At 50.4% G+C, this 17,447-nt stretch overlaps 1 protein-coding gene across 1 annotated transcript in view; it reads right to left on the reverse strand.

Moving 5' to 3' along the window:
- The window catches only part of LOC144830219 (retinol dehydrogenase 7-like), a 193,643-nt gene extending 191,485 nt beyond the window's left edge, over positions 1-2,158 (reverse strand). The window contains exon 1 of the mRNA XM_078688894.1: positions 2,038-2,158. The gene's annotated coding sequence lies outside the window, so the exon portion shown is untranslated. The remainder of the gene's footprint in view (positions 1-2,037) is intronic.
- Positions 2,159-17,447: the final 15,289 nt, after the last annotated feature.

Here is a 17,447-nt window from a genome sequence, read left to right on the forward strand (position 1 = left end):
ACCGGAGACCTTTCCCTTTCAGTATAGAGAGGACTATGGCTAGGGGGGGGGCAGAGTAAGAAGGGAGTTGGGGGCAGGGGGTTTCTTTCCTTCTCTACCTCCTCTGGTTGGCGGTGGGCTGAGAAGTTGCCTTGATTTACGGAAGTTTATTGTTTGTCAGCGGCAGTTCAGGCTGAAGGGTAACATATAGGAAGTTCACGCCTGGATGACATAGGAAGCTCAAGGTTAGGTAGGAAGTTCAATGAGGTTCAAAGGGTAGTTGAGGTCCCAGTTACAGTTGAGCAGCTCCGACGAAAGTATGTTATTCAGGTTTGAAGTTGTTATGGGGGAGAGTTAATTTAGGGGTGGGTGTAGTTTATCATAGGTGATTAAAGATGATTAGTGATGTTATAGTTTTTTAAGGCAAAGGCCCAGGTTATGTTGGAATGTGCACTTGTGTCAATTAAGCTGCCTTTTTTACACCACCCTGGTGTCAGTGATCTGTGCTGCCCCCTCTTCCACAATGTAAGTTCTGGAGCAGTAAGGAAAGGATACATTTAAGCAACTAATATCAAGATAAGAGAGATGGTTTATTCCACTGCACTGAGCTAATGGACGGTTGACAAAGTCTCAAGCCAATGGCAGAAAGAGATTGATTGAAGAAACCCAATGGTTGGAAGGGCTGGACTCACAGCCCACAGTATGTATATAAAAGGAAAGTTTGTTAATTGCATTGTCATAACCCTTACCTAAAATCAGTTAGGATTATAGTGTCACATTCTAAAGAAGACTGTTGCACAATGTTGGCTTTTTTGATACTGCAATAACATAGTATGTGACTCCTAAGAAGAGTATCATATGATGTCTGGTACATTTCTGAGCTGACTGCCACAGTGTGTCAGATTTGAAAATTGAGGTTTTCCAATTATATTGTGTGTCATGATCTATGGCAAAGAACATAGATTGTGCCAGGTTTCTGAGCCGATGATCGAATAGTCACTCACATCACATCGGCTTTCATGCGGTGAGCTAGCCCAAAGAACATTTGTTTGCTGGGTGGGAGAACAAAGATTCTATGCTCCTCTGAACCTTGTCAATGAGACCAAGTCTCTCATGCAGAAACAGACCTTCCGCAAAAGTGTCAGCTGAGGAAAATTCTGGTTCATTGGCAGAAATTCACCCGTGTTCCTCCTCCAATGCTCCCGTATTTCCTAGTTCCAAGTTTGAACATGAGCTCGTATTTTGGTAAATGTGCAATGTTGGGTGTTTGGTGGTAACTGCACATTTTTCATCAGAGTCTCTTCCATCGTGGGTTGCCATGCATGTAAATCAATGTAAAGTGTACAGGTGTGAGCACACCCAATATCACAGGGCATAGGGGAGCGGAAAGGATAAGTAGGGTGTTAGAGTAAAGGCCAAGCTCCAGCAGTGATACACAGAAGTGACCAGACCAAGAGTCAAGTGGGCCAGGGAAGAAGAGTACAGAAACAGTAGAAAACAAAAATTTGCAAAGCAAAAAGGCGCGGCTTTTGCAAGCCTCCAGGGCAGCAACGCTATACAGGCACACATCACCATATAAACATATGCTGGTCAGACATGCACACACTCAGGCACACATACCAACAGAAATCCATACACACAGAACAACATATTGATTCTAGACCCCATGCACAGAGACCAACATCTATACTGATGCGGTGTAAATGTCCCTAAACAACTCCACCAGCTATTTTCCGAACAGGACCTGGTAAAGGGCGTGCACACTGGTTAGAATGGATCGCACATTTGGCTTAATGACCAGTTTTTAAGACAATTGTGCTAAAACACTATCTTCCACCATTTTGTAAAGTGTTCTTGGAGAGGGTGAACCCTCAATACCACTGGGAAGGGCAAGGCTTGACTGGCACACTATAAACTATTGCATTTTTCATTACAATCTTTGCATTTTCATCCAATTTTTCTGACTTTTTTTGTAAGCTCCACCAATTAACTCCCGTTTACAAAGGTTCTCAGGGAGAATGCCGCTGTAACCCCACATATGTAGTTACGCTTGCCTACCTCACTCACTCGATTATCTTTGAGGTAGTGATTGGAGCCCCATCACTTTCACGTTCACGAGCCGCTACTGACCACCGCGAATGGAGGCGAACTTTCCTCAACTCACTTATGTCAGTGATTTCCAACACTGAAAAAACAAATAAGGTAACAACAAAATTAGAAAACAGGTCTCCACCAATTATGGGTGAGCAGCGCAGAGACAGAACGTATTTGAAAAAATTGGAAAATAACTATTCAGAGAAAAAAAGATAGTACAAAAAAACAATTTTCTTGTTTTCTTTTCATAGAAGAAAACTCATGAAAAGTAAAATTACTGCAAGTTAACTAACCCTAAACACTATTCTTCACGAGTATTCTTCACCTACTAGATCCTAAATTAAATAAATCTCAGAACATTCCTCTCTTTGACAGGGAAGAGGACTGTAAAAGGAGTGACCAAGTACTGAAAATCCGAGAGGAATGATTAATCTCCGAAACAGACTGTTGTAGTTGGAGGACAGATTCTTCCCACTAGAGTCATAACCATTCAGGTAGGAGGTGACTTATTTATTTAATGTTTGGCCTTTAGGTTGCAGCCGCACCTTGATCGTTCCTGTTAGGGCTCTATTCTCCTTCCAAATGTGCTTCACTGCCAGGCCTCACCCAGTGCACCGAACCCAACATTGCATGCATTACTACATTCACCCACTCAGCTCATGCATGGTGAGATAGAGGTTGGCACTATATAATCTCTTTTCTTTCAGACGAGATACCCATATATACCAAGTCATCACATCGTCCTCTTTCGTTACACACAAGAAAGCTGTCAAGCATGTTCACAAAACAGAAGCAAGCCAAACTCTCAGCTCATTTTCCTATTCCACAAGAAAAAACACATGCCCAGACGGATAGACACACTCTCACACACACAAATGCACAGCCCAACACTTCACCCACCCAACAACCAATCAAATTAGGTAGCTCAATTAGTATGGCTAAGTTCCAGAAGGAAGAAAGCACCTGAGTCTGCACGCAGTGCCACACTCTCTGGATGGGGCGCAAACACCAGACAGAGCTTCTTCTGTACATAGGGATACCAGCCCTCTGCGTACCGAGACCTAACTTCTGAAAACACAGTATTTAAACACTGGTGCAGTCCTGTGTTCCCTAACACAACCCTATCTCCTCACATCCAACCAGTGTCCTATAGTACCAGTGAAAGACAAATCGCACCAACTACACCATACACATTGACCTCTAAAGCCTAGAACACAAGCACGTCAGGTCCTCCATTTATACTCATCAGTGATTAACCCCAATACAAGCTCACTGAATCACACTTACACACCAACACACAAACGAGATACTCACCAATGTACTCTACTTCCATTACCACACATCTGTCAAATCCTCCCATTAGTTCAAAATGACAACTAATCCCAGAGCACGTATAGGCAGGCCCGTTGGTAGTATGTGGCAGGAGCGGGCCAAATTATGCGGCACGGTACTTCATTATTTTGTACTTTTTACACTTGTTAACACTGTCTTGGCATTGGGAGCACCTCATTCTTACCAGTTTAATATCCAAATATAGCAATAAGCAATAGAAAGGTGACCAATCAACCTTTGCAAAAGACCTTCTACAGCGCGGCAACAAATGCTGCTGCGTTTTTAGTAACGTTTGAACCGCTTGAGCTGAAAACAATTTTTTGGGGTTAAAATCTGCAGGTTATGGGGCACAATAGAAATTCCAGTGGCCCTGCATATAGGTGAAACAAAACACACGAAACTCCAAACACTGATGTTTCTACACCTGTGCCACTCGGGAAACATCATTTACCACGAAGGCATTACCACTACTAACATTTACCACGTGACACTTACCACGCAGGGTGCCTTCCACGCAGGGTGCCTTCCACGACGTCTTTACCACGGGCTGGGGGGGAGATGTGGTATTCCTTCGAGTCGTTCTGCGTGGGCTTGGGGGGCAGAGGGGGGCTGGGGGGGGTCTCCCCCCCCAAAAATAACAAGCGGGGGCAGAGGGGGGCTGGGGGGGGTCTCCCCCCCAAAAAATAACAAGCAGTTTACTTTAAAAAAAAAAAACGAACATAATTTTAAAAGAAAAAGGAAAGAGCCTCCCCCAAAGACGTGCCGTGTACGTCAAAAAAACAGTCCTTTTTTTATTTTGGTATACGTGTTTTGACGCTTGTTTCAATGGAGGATGGAAGTAAGGGCTCGTAGAGAAAGACGTGCAGGTAAGACGTTTCTAGGCGTAGTAAAATCCTACGTTGTAAATACCAGCGTGGTAAAGCCACTTGCGATGTAAAATTCGCGTGGTAAAGCCATGCGTGGTAATTGAAATCGTGGTATAATCATATATTCGTGCCACTCATCAGTAAAAATTCTCAATTCATACACTGTGGTGTTGGTCCCAGAGCACACACAAGCGGATATGTGAACCACAGCACCAAATACACCAAAACCATAATCCTTGAAGCAAACCTCATAGCAGCGTACACTAGAGTAGTGCACTTCCACAAACACAGTAACATAATACTCCTGCTTCCCCCCCTTCTCTGCAACAGTAGGGTGCTACAATCCCCCCTGTTCGTGGTCCAAACACCATAGTGCTTCATTTGCCCACTTCACCAACACCAAAATCATTCAACTCGATAGAATGCTCCTCTTCCTTGCATTCACAACCTAGTTTACTACGACCAGTACGTAATTTCAAGCCGCCAGTCAGAAAAAAGCCCTGGGCTTTCAAAACCAGCCACCAGATCTCCGTGGGAAATTCAGGTGGAAATAGGCCTGCCAAAGGTGTAACATTACTGCCCTTCTCAGAGCTCGATAGTGGAAACTGAATTCACTATTTTCCGCCTGACAGTTTAGTTTGGAGCCGCCTTTCTTGGTTCTGCCAGGTTTGTCACATGCCGATCCTTCCAGTTTGAATGTCACATGAGGTCAGCAGGCGTTGGTGAGCGCCTGAGGGAGAGGGCGGGAAACAGCAGAGCACGTGGCCAAATGTCGCTAGTCAGCAAGTTGTGACAGGACTTCCTCTCATAGATGAGAGCTAAGCATTACACAAATGATTAGTGTTCAAATGAGAGAAGAGCTGTCTCTCAGAATGCCCGTATCATGGGCGTAGGAGGCACTAAATTTCTGGGGGGACAGGGACAACCTTGTGAACTTTCCATTGACCATATACAAATCGCCCTTTGTGTGAGACTGTACGCCCGTTAAACGTATACAATTGCATAGTTATGAAGAGAAATATTGAGAAAGGCAGGCATTTAGTCACAGTCTGCAAGTATGCGTTATTGCTATTTACATTCACAATAAAGACCAAATGGGAAATAAATATGTATATGAATCTTGCATCTTCATGTACCAAGAAAACACAGTGGTCAAGCCCTGGGTCTTCCCTTTTCCCGATATTGCTCTCAGGTATATTAGTCCACTTGGTTAAGCTGATGTAATGCAAGACTACACATCCCAGGATGCATTATTGTGCTTAAGGAAAGTCGGGGACTACAAAATAGCATTCTTCCTAATAATAATATCTTTATTTGGATATAAAATATCCTTAAAAGAGTAAATCAAAAATACAAACAGCTATGCACATTGTTAAAAAAGAAAAAGGGAAGCGCGACATAAAAGCAATGATTAGATAAGAACTTCCAAATTACAATAGAGATCTTCAATAACATATGTGTGATTAAAAAAAACAAAATAAAAACACATGATGTGCAAAGCAGCAATGTCAACATGGCGTTAAAACACGAAAAGATTGTGGTGCTGACAGTTAGCAATGTTGAGCTAATAGATACAATCTAGTGTTCAACAAATAGCAGCAGGTTATTAAAATGTGCAGTCGGATGGAGACAGTTTTAGCAGCATCAGATAAAGTGCAATTTAGTGTAGACTGATCCTTAAAAGAAAGGGCATTGACCGGCCCTTCCAGTTACCGAGTGAGATTACGGTATGCATAACGTATAAAAGTTGTAAGGCCTATATTTAAAGCTGTATTTTCAGGAGTCAGAGCTGTGATAATTGCCTGTCTGCAGGTCCGGATTCCCAGCCTATTCCACTCGGTTTTCAGATTACGTCTACGCTGTGACATAAGAGCGGGGCAGAGACATACTACATGCTCCAAGGTTTCAGCCGTCTTGCCACACCCTCTGCAGAATAAATCCTCTGACGTGCGGCGCAAAGAGGGTAAATCTTTTAGGAATTGCCAGTCACCCAATCTGACAGCCATAAAGCTAAGTTTTAAATACGGGGTAGGTGCATGACAAGTAAGAGGCGGGAGATATCCGCCCGTAGGAATTCATTGTTGCCCATGCATGTCTGCGTTTAGCAAAGTGAGCTTTGTCAATGATTAGGGACCTCATTCGGATACGCTTCTTAATGCTATTTTTAAATACTGTCTTGCTGGGATTGAGGACCCATAAGTCGTCCGCTGACATTTGCTGGATGGAATCCTTAAAGAAACAGCCGTAAGAGCCACCTGGGTTTTTCTGAGAGATGTCTAACCACACTAATGATTCCAGTGAGCCTGTATCTGCTTGCCTAAGTTTGTGGCAAAGATTTAAATAAGTGCCAGTGTTGGAAATTTCATAGTTTAATAGACCCAATTCTAATCTGATCTGTGCAGCAGAGGCGGTTTTAGGCATGTGGAGGACTTTTTTTTATAAATTTTGGTCTCATGCTGGTTTAAATTAGTATTTAATTTTCCCCTAAAGATCTCAATGCCATACGACAGAGTCGGCCCGATTTTTGCTCTCATAACTTTCAATAGTGGGGATAGACTAGGACCAGACAGTTTTTTTGAAAGCTTAAAGAGATTCACCTGAAGGTTCATGGCTTTTACTGAAATTTCACTACGCTGTTTGACAAAGTTACACCTGGAGTCAAAGTTGACCCCTAAATATTTATATGTATTTCCTATTGTAAGGCTCATATTGTTGTATAGCCATCCGCGACTGAGGTTACGTTTTCTCCCGAAGATAACCACTTGGGTTTTCTTTAGATTCACCTCTAAGGTATTCATGGTGGTATAGCCATGTTGTTTATTTAACAGCCTTTGCAGCCCTACCCGCGTAAGACTGAGAAGAACCAGGTCATCGGCGTATAAAAGGTTACTTATTGTCACACCTCCCATCTTGGGTGGGTGGCTGTTTGTTTCTTCTAGGGTGGCTGGCAGGTCTGGTATAAACAAGTTAAAAAGAAGTGGGGCCAGCACACATCCCTGTTTGACACCTCTAGTTGTCATGATTTTCCGAGAGAGATGTGTGCCGGTCCCCATCTTCACTTGTACCCATGTGCCTGAGTGCAATTGGATAATTGCCTCCAGGAGTTTGGCTGGGATCCCCCATTTTCTTTGCTTTTCCCGATCAAAGGCGGCTTTGAAGTCTACAAAACAGCTAAAAACAGCCCTGGATGTAGTAAGTACTTTATCAACAATTATAGACAATGTCAAAAGGTTGGTCGAAGTGCCAGAGTTTGAGGTGAAACCAGTTTGGTTCATTGGGATCAAATTATTCTGCTCTGCCCAGGATCGCAGCTCCACCAATAAAATACCTGCGTAATGCTTTGCCTCAATATCTAAAAGGGCAATTAATCTGTAATTGCTTGGAGAGGCATGAGAACCTGACTTATAAATCGGATGAATTATTGCACCTTGCCAAGAGTCTATGGTTGAGCTTCTGAGTACAAAGTTGAAGAGATTAGTTAGGTATCCCGACCAAAGGTTTGTATTTGATTTAAACAAAGTCTGTGGTAGGCCATTTGGGCCCGGTGCTCCGTCTGATCTTGCTTTTAATAATACATTGGTGACCATTTCTTGGGTGATCTGCAGGTCTTCACTTCCAGATTCTAAACACTCAGAGGGCCTGCTCCAGCTCTTTCTCGGGCTTATTTTCGTCTGGTTAAGAGCACATGTGTCTATAGAAGCTGTTCCCTCTGTGGCCCTAAAATGGTCAGTCAGGAAAACAGACCAGTCAGCTTCAGCAATGTTTGCCGTCCCAAGGCTGAATGAACTAGAGTTATGACGATTGTTTAAGGCCCAACATTTTCTTGAGTTGCGATTTTTGCTCTCCCATAATAGTTTGCACCAGAATTGACCTAGGTGAAGTCGTTTATCTTTTTGTAGAGCCTGCCAAAATGATTTTTGGGCGGTTTTGTACGCATTCAAGAGCTCGCTGTTCCCTGGGGATTTCTTGAGGGTGCGCAAAGCATTATTTCTGGATTTCTTCAGTGCCCTGGTTTGACTTGAGATTGAAAACTGACGACTGGAAAAAGCCTTATGGGAATATTGTTTGGCTGGAAAGAGGCTTATCAGTTGGGAACAGAAGGTTGACCATGCAACAGTGGGAGAGGCCACCAGGTCCATACTTCCTGTTGTAAAGTCCAAGCATGCCTTCATGACATTGGAGCAGATGTCTTCACTCCATCTTAAACATTTTAGATTTTCAGTGTAAGTTCCAGTGCATGTTGTTGAGGCTGATTTATGAAGCACTGGCTGTACATTAAGGGTAACGACTTGCGGGCGGTGGTCACTTTCCGATCGAAGATGAATGCTATAATTGCCCAAGTGTTGGAACAGGGCTGAATTACAGATGGTGTAATCAAGATAGGAGTGTTTGCGGCTGTTTGACCAAGACCACTTTGGTGGAGTGTCGTTCGTAAATCTACCATTCACTACCAAAAAGCCGGCACTGTAAAATTGCAACACACAAAGCTCTCCTAAACCACAATGAGCTTGATTTGATGGTTTGGACTGTGCCTCTACTTCTGTTAGTGTAGATGGAAAAAGCCCTTCAAAGTCAGCAGAGTTTCCCTGAAAGAGGTTAGTGTTAAAGTCTCCGGTGATCATGCAGTCTGAATGGGGATGATCCGCAGCCAAGTCACACACAATTTTCATTAAGCGTGTTAGATGGTCCTTTTTCGAACGTGTGCTCGGGTTAATATACACATTAAGGAGTAAGAGTGATCACTGTTTGCTCCATGAACTGATTTTAACTCCGAGTAACCAGTCCTCATTCTTCCTGATACAGTGTAATCTGGTAGCTTTATTAGGCTTCAATAGTAAAATGGCAAGGCACAGGGAAAGTGCCCTAGGCAGCCCGTGATTCATAATTTCAAGCCCCAGTTCCCACCTGAGCCAACTGTGATCTGCGACTGCCGTGCTTTTCCCCCCAGTCAAACTCTAATAATACTCCAGTTAGTGGGGCCTCAACATTCAAAACATAATAATCTGAAAGCAGTGGTCAGAGTGGGGAAAAACAAGTAGGAGAACTGTGGGCAGAGAATCAGGGGCCTAGAATAACATAACCTGAGGATTAGATTTATGGGCAGAGTCAGAGGTGGGGCCAGAAAGAGCAAAACTTCCCTATTTTTAGCATTTGTTTGGCATTTCACTGACCAGTTACAAACTACTATGCTATCTAATTCAACCAATATGTTCACATGCTTATTTAAGGTTTAATATGTGTTATTGACTTTAAAATACATTCAGAAAGTGGGATATGTTTCCAATCACAGAATGTCCCAAATATGTTTAAAAGTGGACTCACAGGCCATTTGTGTCTGAGCCAAGCAGTTTCTGCCATCAGTACCTTTCCCTTTTCAGCAGTTCAAATATGTATAGCAAAATATTCTAGTTTGTAAATGTTTTGCACATAATGATAGTTGTACCAAAATTGCCACATAATTCATCACCTGCTGCATAATCTGACAATTTTAACTAGAAATGGTTTGAGAAGTGTGGCTCAGGGGTTAGAGGCAGCAGACCCGGAAGCTGAGATCGGTCCTGGACCAGGGTTCAATTCCCCGCCTCGGCGGGTCTTGGGCTAAAAATTCCACGGACTCGATAATTCTCGCCCCGGTGCCTCCTCGACTCACGGGTTCACACTCTGCGACTCTGGGCAATAGCTTGCTTAATCTCCACAACGGCCCCTCGCGGCGGGATGCCTGACTTTCACCTTGTGGATACCCTGCTATCTCACAGGGGAATACCAGGAAGGGTTCCCTAAGCAAGCGCCGGGAAACCCACTGCGGGTAGCTGTGCGCTATATAAGCTCAACTACATTTACATTTACATAGCTCACAGGGATCAAACATTACTGATAAAATGTGGCTTATGTTGCTGCAAAGTGGAGGGCCCTTTCCAAAGGTTGACTGGGCACCGTTCTCATTGCTGCATTTGTATGTTAAACTGGTATTAACGCGGCAAAATCTTTGCAGAGACTGTAGGTATGTGTATACATTTCCAAATTCACTGGAAGTAGCGTATTCCTTAACTTAATAATTGTTCCCCTAAATTAAGAATTTTAACCAAAACTAAAGTCATGTGTTTTTCACAAGTATTATAAAAAAAACATGTAATGTGTGTGTTAGACGGGGACCTGGAGGGTCGGCCGAGCACAGTGATCGCACAGACAGGTAACTTCCCCCCCACAGATGGACACCACACAAAGTTCAGGGTAACACCTTTTATAGGCACTTCTGGGAGTAGAGTGGTATGATACAAGGCAATCAGGACACGATGATCCTCTCAATTCTAGTCTCTAGTAAGGGAAGGGGGTAGCGGGACAGTCTTGGTACCCACGGGTACGGGTGTGTAACGGTGATAGCTCACAATCCTCGAGCTCGGTGTTCGGAGGGGTCAGACCGCGGCAGCGCCGGCAGGTCCCGAAGAGGTCGTAGGTGGCACGGGCCGCGGCAGCGCCAGCAGGTCCCAACGAGGATGAAGGTTACAATGGGCCGCGGCAGCGCCAGCAGGTCCCACGAGAATGCAGGTTGCAACGGGCCGCGGCAGCGCCAGCAGGTCCCAACGAGGATGAAGGTTACAACGGGCCGCGGCAGCGCCAGCAGGTCCCACGAGAATGCAGGTTGCAACGGGCCGCGGCAGCGCCAGCAGGTCCCAACGAGGATGAAGGTTACAACGGGCCGCGGCAGCGCCAGCAGGTCCCACGAGAGTGCAGGTTGCAAAGGGCCGCGGCAGCGCCAGCAGGTCCCACGAGGATGAAGGTTGCAGAGGGCCGCGGCAGCGCCAGCAGGTCCCACGAGGATGAAGGTTGCAGAGGGCCGCGGCAGCGCCAGCAGGCAGGACAATAGTTCACAAGGCAGGGCTGTGGCAGCGCCAACAGCCCGTCAAGGATGAGTTCGTCGCGGAGTCTCTCGACTCCAGGATACAACTGCCTTCCTGTCCTGGGGCTGCCTCAGTTATAGGTCTGGCGCCCTTTGATGTCCGGACCCTCGCTCTTGGAGGTCGGGAGGTCTGGGATGAGGGAGTCCAGACACCCAGCAGGGGGGTGGAGCCAGCGCCCGAGGAGGCTGGGGGTGCTCGGCACCTGGCGGGGGAGAGCCATCGACACTTCGTACTCCCATTGACCTGCCAAGTGGGCCGTTCACCTCCTGGGTGGAGGGTGGTGCCGGGATGTCGGGGCCTGGCCAGGCCCAGGGTTGGGGTCGGGCTGAGGCCGCACGGCCGCGTGGTGCCGTGTCCAAGATGGCGGCTGGGCCGGGCAATGGTGCTGACGGTGGCCCGGGCCCTGTCCTGCGGGGAGGGAGCGAGCCCTTCATGTGGCCTGTCCAACATGCGTCCCCCCCAGCTGAAGGCGGGGAGAGTCACCCATCTTCTTGGGGACTTTCCTCGTCGAGGCGGAAAAAGCGGGACAGGCCATCCGCGTTGGCGTGGTCTTGGCCGGGTCGATGTTCCACAGTGAAGTCCATCCCCTGCAGGGAGATGGACCAACGTAGTAGTTTCGGGTTTTCCCCCCGCATCTGCATGAGCCATTGCAGGGGTCGATGATCGGTCTGGACCCGGAAGTGGGTGCCGAAGAGATAAGGCCGGAGCTTTTTGAGGGCCCACACCACGGCGAAGGCCTCCCTCTCGATGGTGCTCCAGCGTCGTTCTCGGGCCAGGAGCCGTCTGCTGATGAAAGCCACTGGCTGGTCAAGCCCTTCGGGGTTCAGCTGGGAAAGGACTGCCCCAACGCCATGGTCGGAGGCATCTGTTTGGACGATAAATTCCCGGCTGTAGTCGGGGGCCTGGAGCACCGGGGCGGAGCACATGGCGGCCTTCAGCTTCTCGAAGGCCGCTTGACAGTCTGGGGTCCAGTTGACCTTCTTTGGTTGGTTTTTGGAGGTAAGTTCCGTGAGGGGCCCTACGATGCTGCCATAGTCCCTCACGAACCGTCGGTAGTAGCCTGTGAGTCCCAAGAAGGCGCGGACCTCGGTCTGGGTGATGGGGGACTGCCACGACTGGATGGCAGCGATCTTGAGTTGCAGAGGGGCCACCAGACCGCTTCCCACCTGGTGCCCGAGATAGGTCACGGACCCCTGGCCAATTTGGCATTTGCTGGCCTTGATCGTGAGGCCAGCTCGTTGGAGGGCCTGTAGCACCTCTCGGAGGTGGTGGCGGTGGTCGGACCAGTGGTGGCTGTACACAGCGATATCGTCCAGGTAGGCGGCGCTGAATCCTTCGAGTCCTGCCAGGACCTGGTTTACTAGCCGCTGAAATGTTGCTGGCGCATTCTTCATGCCGAATGGCATGACCTTGAAGTGATAGTGGCCATCAGGGGTAGAGAATGCCGATCGTTCTTGGGCCCGGGGTGTGAGACCGATCTGCCAGTAGCCCGCTGTCAGGTCGAAGATGCTGAGGTAGCGGGCAGCTCCCATGCGGTCGATTAGTTCATCTGCTCGGGGGAGGGGGTGTGCGTCTGTTCTGGTGACCGCATTCAAGCCCCGGTAGTCGACGCAGAACCGGAGCTCCGGCGTGGCGCCGGGGGCGGCCGCTTTGGGGACCAGTACCACTGGGCTGGCCCAGGGGCTGTCTGAGGGCTCGATGATCCCGAGTGTGAGCATCTTGGCCACCTCCTCTTGGATGCAGGCCCGTACCCGATCTGGTACGTGGTAGGCCCGATGGCGGATAGGGGGACTGTCTCCAGTGTCCACGTCGTGTAAGCACCAGGGGGTGACCCCTGGGGTGAGGGAGAACAGGGTGGAGAACTGGAGCAGGAGGACTCGGCAGTCTTGGCGCTGTTCCAGGGTGAGGGAATCCGAGAGTCGGACCCCGTCCACGGAGCCGTCCATCTCCCGTGACCGTAGGAGGTCAGGAAGGGGTTCGGAGTCCTCCTCGGTTCCATTGTCGGTTGCCATCAGGAGACTGAGTTCGGAGCGTACAAAGTGGGGTTTCAGTCTATTAGCGTGGAGGACCCGGAGAGGGTTTCGGGAAGATTCCATATCGATGAGATAGGTGACAGGGCTCTTGCGCTCGATTACTTTGAAGGGCCCCGTCCATTTGTCTTGCAGGGCGCATGGTTCGGTGGGAGACATTACCCACACTTGTTGGCCGGGTTCAAATTCGATGGAGGATGCATTTTGATCGTACCACCTTTTCATGTCCTCCTGACTGGCCTCCAGGTTTGTTTTTGCCATCTCTCTGAACCTTCTGGTCTGGTTGCGGAGGGTTAGGAGGTACTTGAAAACATCTGGAGGGTTCTTTAGAGGGGGCATTTCCCAGCCTTCTTTGACTAGGCTGAGCGGGCCTCGCACCGGGTGTCCATACAAGAGTTCGAAAGGGCTGAAGCCGAGGGACTTCTGGGGGACTTCTCGGTAGGCAAAGAGAAGGCACGGTAGTAGCACATCCCACTGGCGACGGAGGGGCTCATCCAACCCCCCAATCATCCCTTTGAGCGTGCGGTTGAACCGCTCAACCAGTCCGTTCCCTTGAGGGTGATAGGGGGTCGTGAATCGGTAGGTGACCCCACACTGTTGCCAGAGGGACTTCATGTATTTTGAGATAAAGTTCGTACCCCTGTCGCTGACGACTTCCCGGGGGAAGCCCACTCGAGAGAAGATCCCCATCAAGGCTCGACCCACTACTGGGGCTGTTATCGTACAAAGGTGGACCGCCTCAGGATAGCGGGTAGCGTGATCCACCAGGACCAGGATGAAGCGATGTCCCTGTGCTGTTCGGGGGTCCAGGGGCCCCACAATGTCTATTCCCACCCTTTCGAACGGGGTGGTCACCACGGGGAATGGTTGTAGGGGTGCCTTGAGTTTGCGGCCGCTCTTCCCACTGGCCTGGCAGGTCGGGCAGGACCGGCAATGGTTGGATACGTCATTTCTCATTTTGGGCCAAAAAAAGTGAGTCACCAGGCGGTGGTAGGTCTTGTCTTGGCCCAGGTGCCCGGCCAGGGGGGCATCATGGGCTAGGTTCAACAGGAAGTCTCTGAAGTGGAGGGGCACCACCAGCACTCGCCCGGCCCCCAGTTCTGCGATTTTCTGTTCGCTGTACAATAGATCATTGTCCCAATAAACCCAGTGGGCCCCGGTGGTGTCTCCTTGGCTCTGGGGGAGCGCTTGCTGTCGCAATCCCTCGAGGGAGGGGCAGGTCTTTTGCTCCTGCCGGAATTGTTCCTGGGTGGGCCCCCCTTCTTGACGCCACTGAGCCAGGTCGGGAAGCTCGGGGGGCTGTGTGGACCCCTCTGGGGTGGGGTCCGGGTGGTCGGTCTGGAGGAAGTCTTCTTCTGGAGTGATCGAGGGCGGAGGTGCTGCCCATTCTGGTTCTTCTGGTCTAGGGATGGTGCGGGTGGCCATGGACCGGGTGGTTACGCACGCCCAGTCCGGGAGACCCAACATCCCCAGATGCTCTCTTCTTTCCACAGCGGCCCACGGGGAGCTCTCGAGATCGTTCCCCAGGAGGCAGTCTACGGGGGCATCGTCACGGACAGTTACTTTCAGCATGCCGGACACTCCTCCCCATTCGAAGGGGACGCAGGCCATCCGACACAGGCTCTCCGAGTTATCTGCCGATCGGACGGGGCAAAGTACGTTTGGTAGGATTTGTTCTGGGGTCACCAGGTGACAGCGGACAGCCGTCACACTGGCCCCGGTGTCACGCAGGGCCTCGGCCTTGCGCCCATTGATGCTCACCCATTGGCTGTACTTCCGAGTGTTGGCGGGCAGGGGAGTCCGCGGGACCATGTCTCTTTCTCCTAGGCATGCCAGGGTCATGGCGGCGGGTTCCCACTCGAACTGCTCCGACTCATAGGTCTCCGTGTCTTCGGAGACTTGTTCTTCTCCCAGGGCGGCGGCCGCCATCTGGCGGGGCCCGGGGGCCTGGTTCTTCGGGCAGGTCGGGTCACTGGCATAGTGGCCGACTCGCTGGCATCGATGACACGTCACGTTAGCTCGGAACCCCGGGCGCATCGGGGGGTTTCCCCGGCCTGCTGGGGCCGGGGTGGCGTTAGTGGGTGCGGCCGGGGCGGCGTCTCTGCCCCGGCCCGGGCCTCCTCCTCCTCCTCGGGGACGATGGTGACCTTGGTTGGTTCTGTTCTGCTCATTCGGCCCACTCCGGGCCACTCGGGTGCTCTCCCACCGGTCAGCCTCGGTGGCGAGCTGCCGGGGTTCAGTCAATTTACTGTCGAGGAGGTGCTGCCTGAGCTCGACAAAGCAGTTGTTGGAGAGGTGCTCCCATACAATGAGATTGAAGAGTTGTTCGTAAGTGGTTACGTTGTTACCCTTGATCCACCCCTCGAAGGCTCGGCTGAAATAGTTCACGTATTCCAACCACGTCGTACCTGGGATCCTGGTGCAGTTGCGGAACCTCTGGCGGTACATTTCGGGTGTAAGTCCATATCGACTGAGGAGGGCGGCCTTCATGTGGTCATAGGACGTCATTTGATGGTCCGGAAGCTGCAGCAGGGCATCACGACCCTCGTTGACGAATCTCCCCCATAGACCGGCTCCCCAGTCACTTCGAGCGACCCGGTGGGCGGTCATGGCAATCTCATAGGCCTTGAACCACTGCTGTATGTCGTCGTTCCGGTGATATTCTCGGACCACATCCTTGGGGATGTGGACCTTCTGCTCGGTAGGACCCGGGGAGTGCGGTTGCTCGGGCACCCCTAGGTTTTTGTTCAGTTTGCGCATTTCTATCTCCGCTAGTTTGCACTCGTGCTCGTATGCCAGTCTTTTTTCTTCGAGGTCTCTCTGTCTCTGTTTTTCCTCTCGCTCTTCTCTGAGCCGTAAGTGTTCTAAGTTTATTTTTTGTTCCGCCAGTTTCAATTCTCCGTCTAATCTGAGTCGTGCCAAGTCTAACTCGTGTAATCTATTTTTTTCCCGCTCTTGGATCTCTTCATGGGAGGGGCCTGTTCTCCGTTCCTCCGTCCGGGTGGTGTTGACTTCCGGGGCTGCGGGGTCCCGGGGGGTTGCGGTATTTGTCTCTGTCCAGGCCTCTAGGGCGTTTTTGAAGTCTTCTTTTGTGCTTAGCCCGGTGGTAGCAATGCCTAAGTCCATGCAAAATTGTTTGAGCTCTCGGTGGTTGTATTCTTCCAGCTTTTCCATCTGGAACTTCTCTGCCGATCCGCTCTCTTTGGTCGTCATTGTGGTTTTAGTCGTAGGGTGAGTTACTGTCTGTACGGTACGCGTTGGTTCGGATCGCGCCGCTAGCCACCAATGTTAGACGGGGACCTGGAGGGTCGGCCGAGCACAGTGATCGCACAGACAGGTAACTTCCCCCCCACAGATGGACACCACACAAAGTTCAGGGTAACACCTTTTATAGGCACTTCTGGGAGTAGAGTGGTATGATACAAGGCAATCAGGACACGATGATCCTCTCAATTCTAGTCTCTAGTAAGGGAAGGGGGTAGCGGGACAGTCTTGGTACCCACGGGTACGGGTGTGTAACGGTGATAGCTCACAATCCTCGAGCTCGGTGTTCGGAGGGGTCAGACCGCGGCAGCGCCGGCAGGTCCCGAAGAGGTCGTAGGTGGCACGGGCCGCGGCAGCGCCAGCAGGTCCCAACGAGGATGAAGGTTACAACGGGCCGCGGCAGCGCCAGCAGGTCCCACGAGAATGCAGGTTGCAACGGGCCGCGGCAGCGCCAGCAGGTCCCAACGAGGATGAAGGTTACAACGGGCCGCGGCAGCGCCAGCAGGTCCCACGAGAATGCAGGTTGCAACGGGCCGCGGCAGCGCCAGCAGGTCCCAACGAGGATGAAGGTTACAACGGGCCGCGGCAGCGCCAGCAGGTCCCACGAGAGTGCAGGTTGCAAAGGGCCGCGGCAGCGCCAGCAGGTCCCACGAGGATGAAGGTTGCAGAGGGCCGCGGCAGCGCCAGCAGGTCCCACGAGGATGAAGGTTGCAGAGGGCCGCGGCAGCGCCAGCAGGCAGGACAATAGTTCACAAGGCAGGGCTGTGGCAGCGCCAACAGCCCGTCAAGGATGAGTTCGTCGCGGTGTCTCTCGACTCCAGGATACAACTGCCTTCCTGTCCTGGGGCTGCCTCAGTTATAGGTCTGGCGCCCTTTGATGTCCGGACCCTCGCTCTTGGAGGTCGGGAGGTCTGGGATGAGGGAGTCCAGACACCCAGCAGGGGGGTGGAGCCAGCGCCCGAGGAGGCTGGGGGTGCTCGGCA

The sequence above is a fragment of the Lissotriton helveticus genome, chromosome 1_1, assembly GCF_964261635.1.
Source record: "Lissotriton helveticus chromosome 1_1, aLisHel1.1, whole genome shotgun sequence".
Taxonomy (NCBI): Eukaryota; Metazoa; Chordata; class Amphibia; order Caudata; family Salamandridae; genus Lissotriton; species Lissotriton helveticus.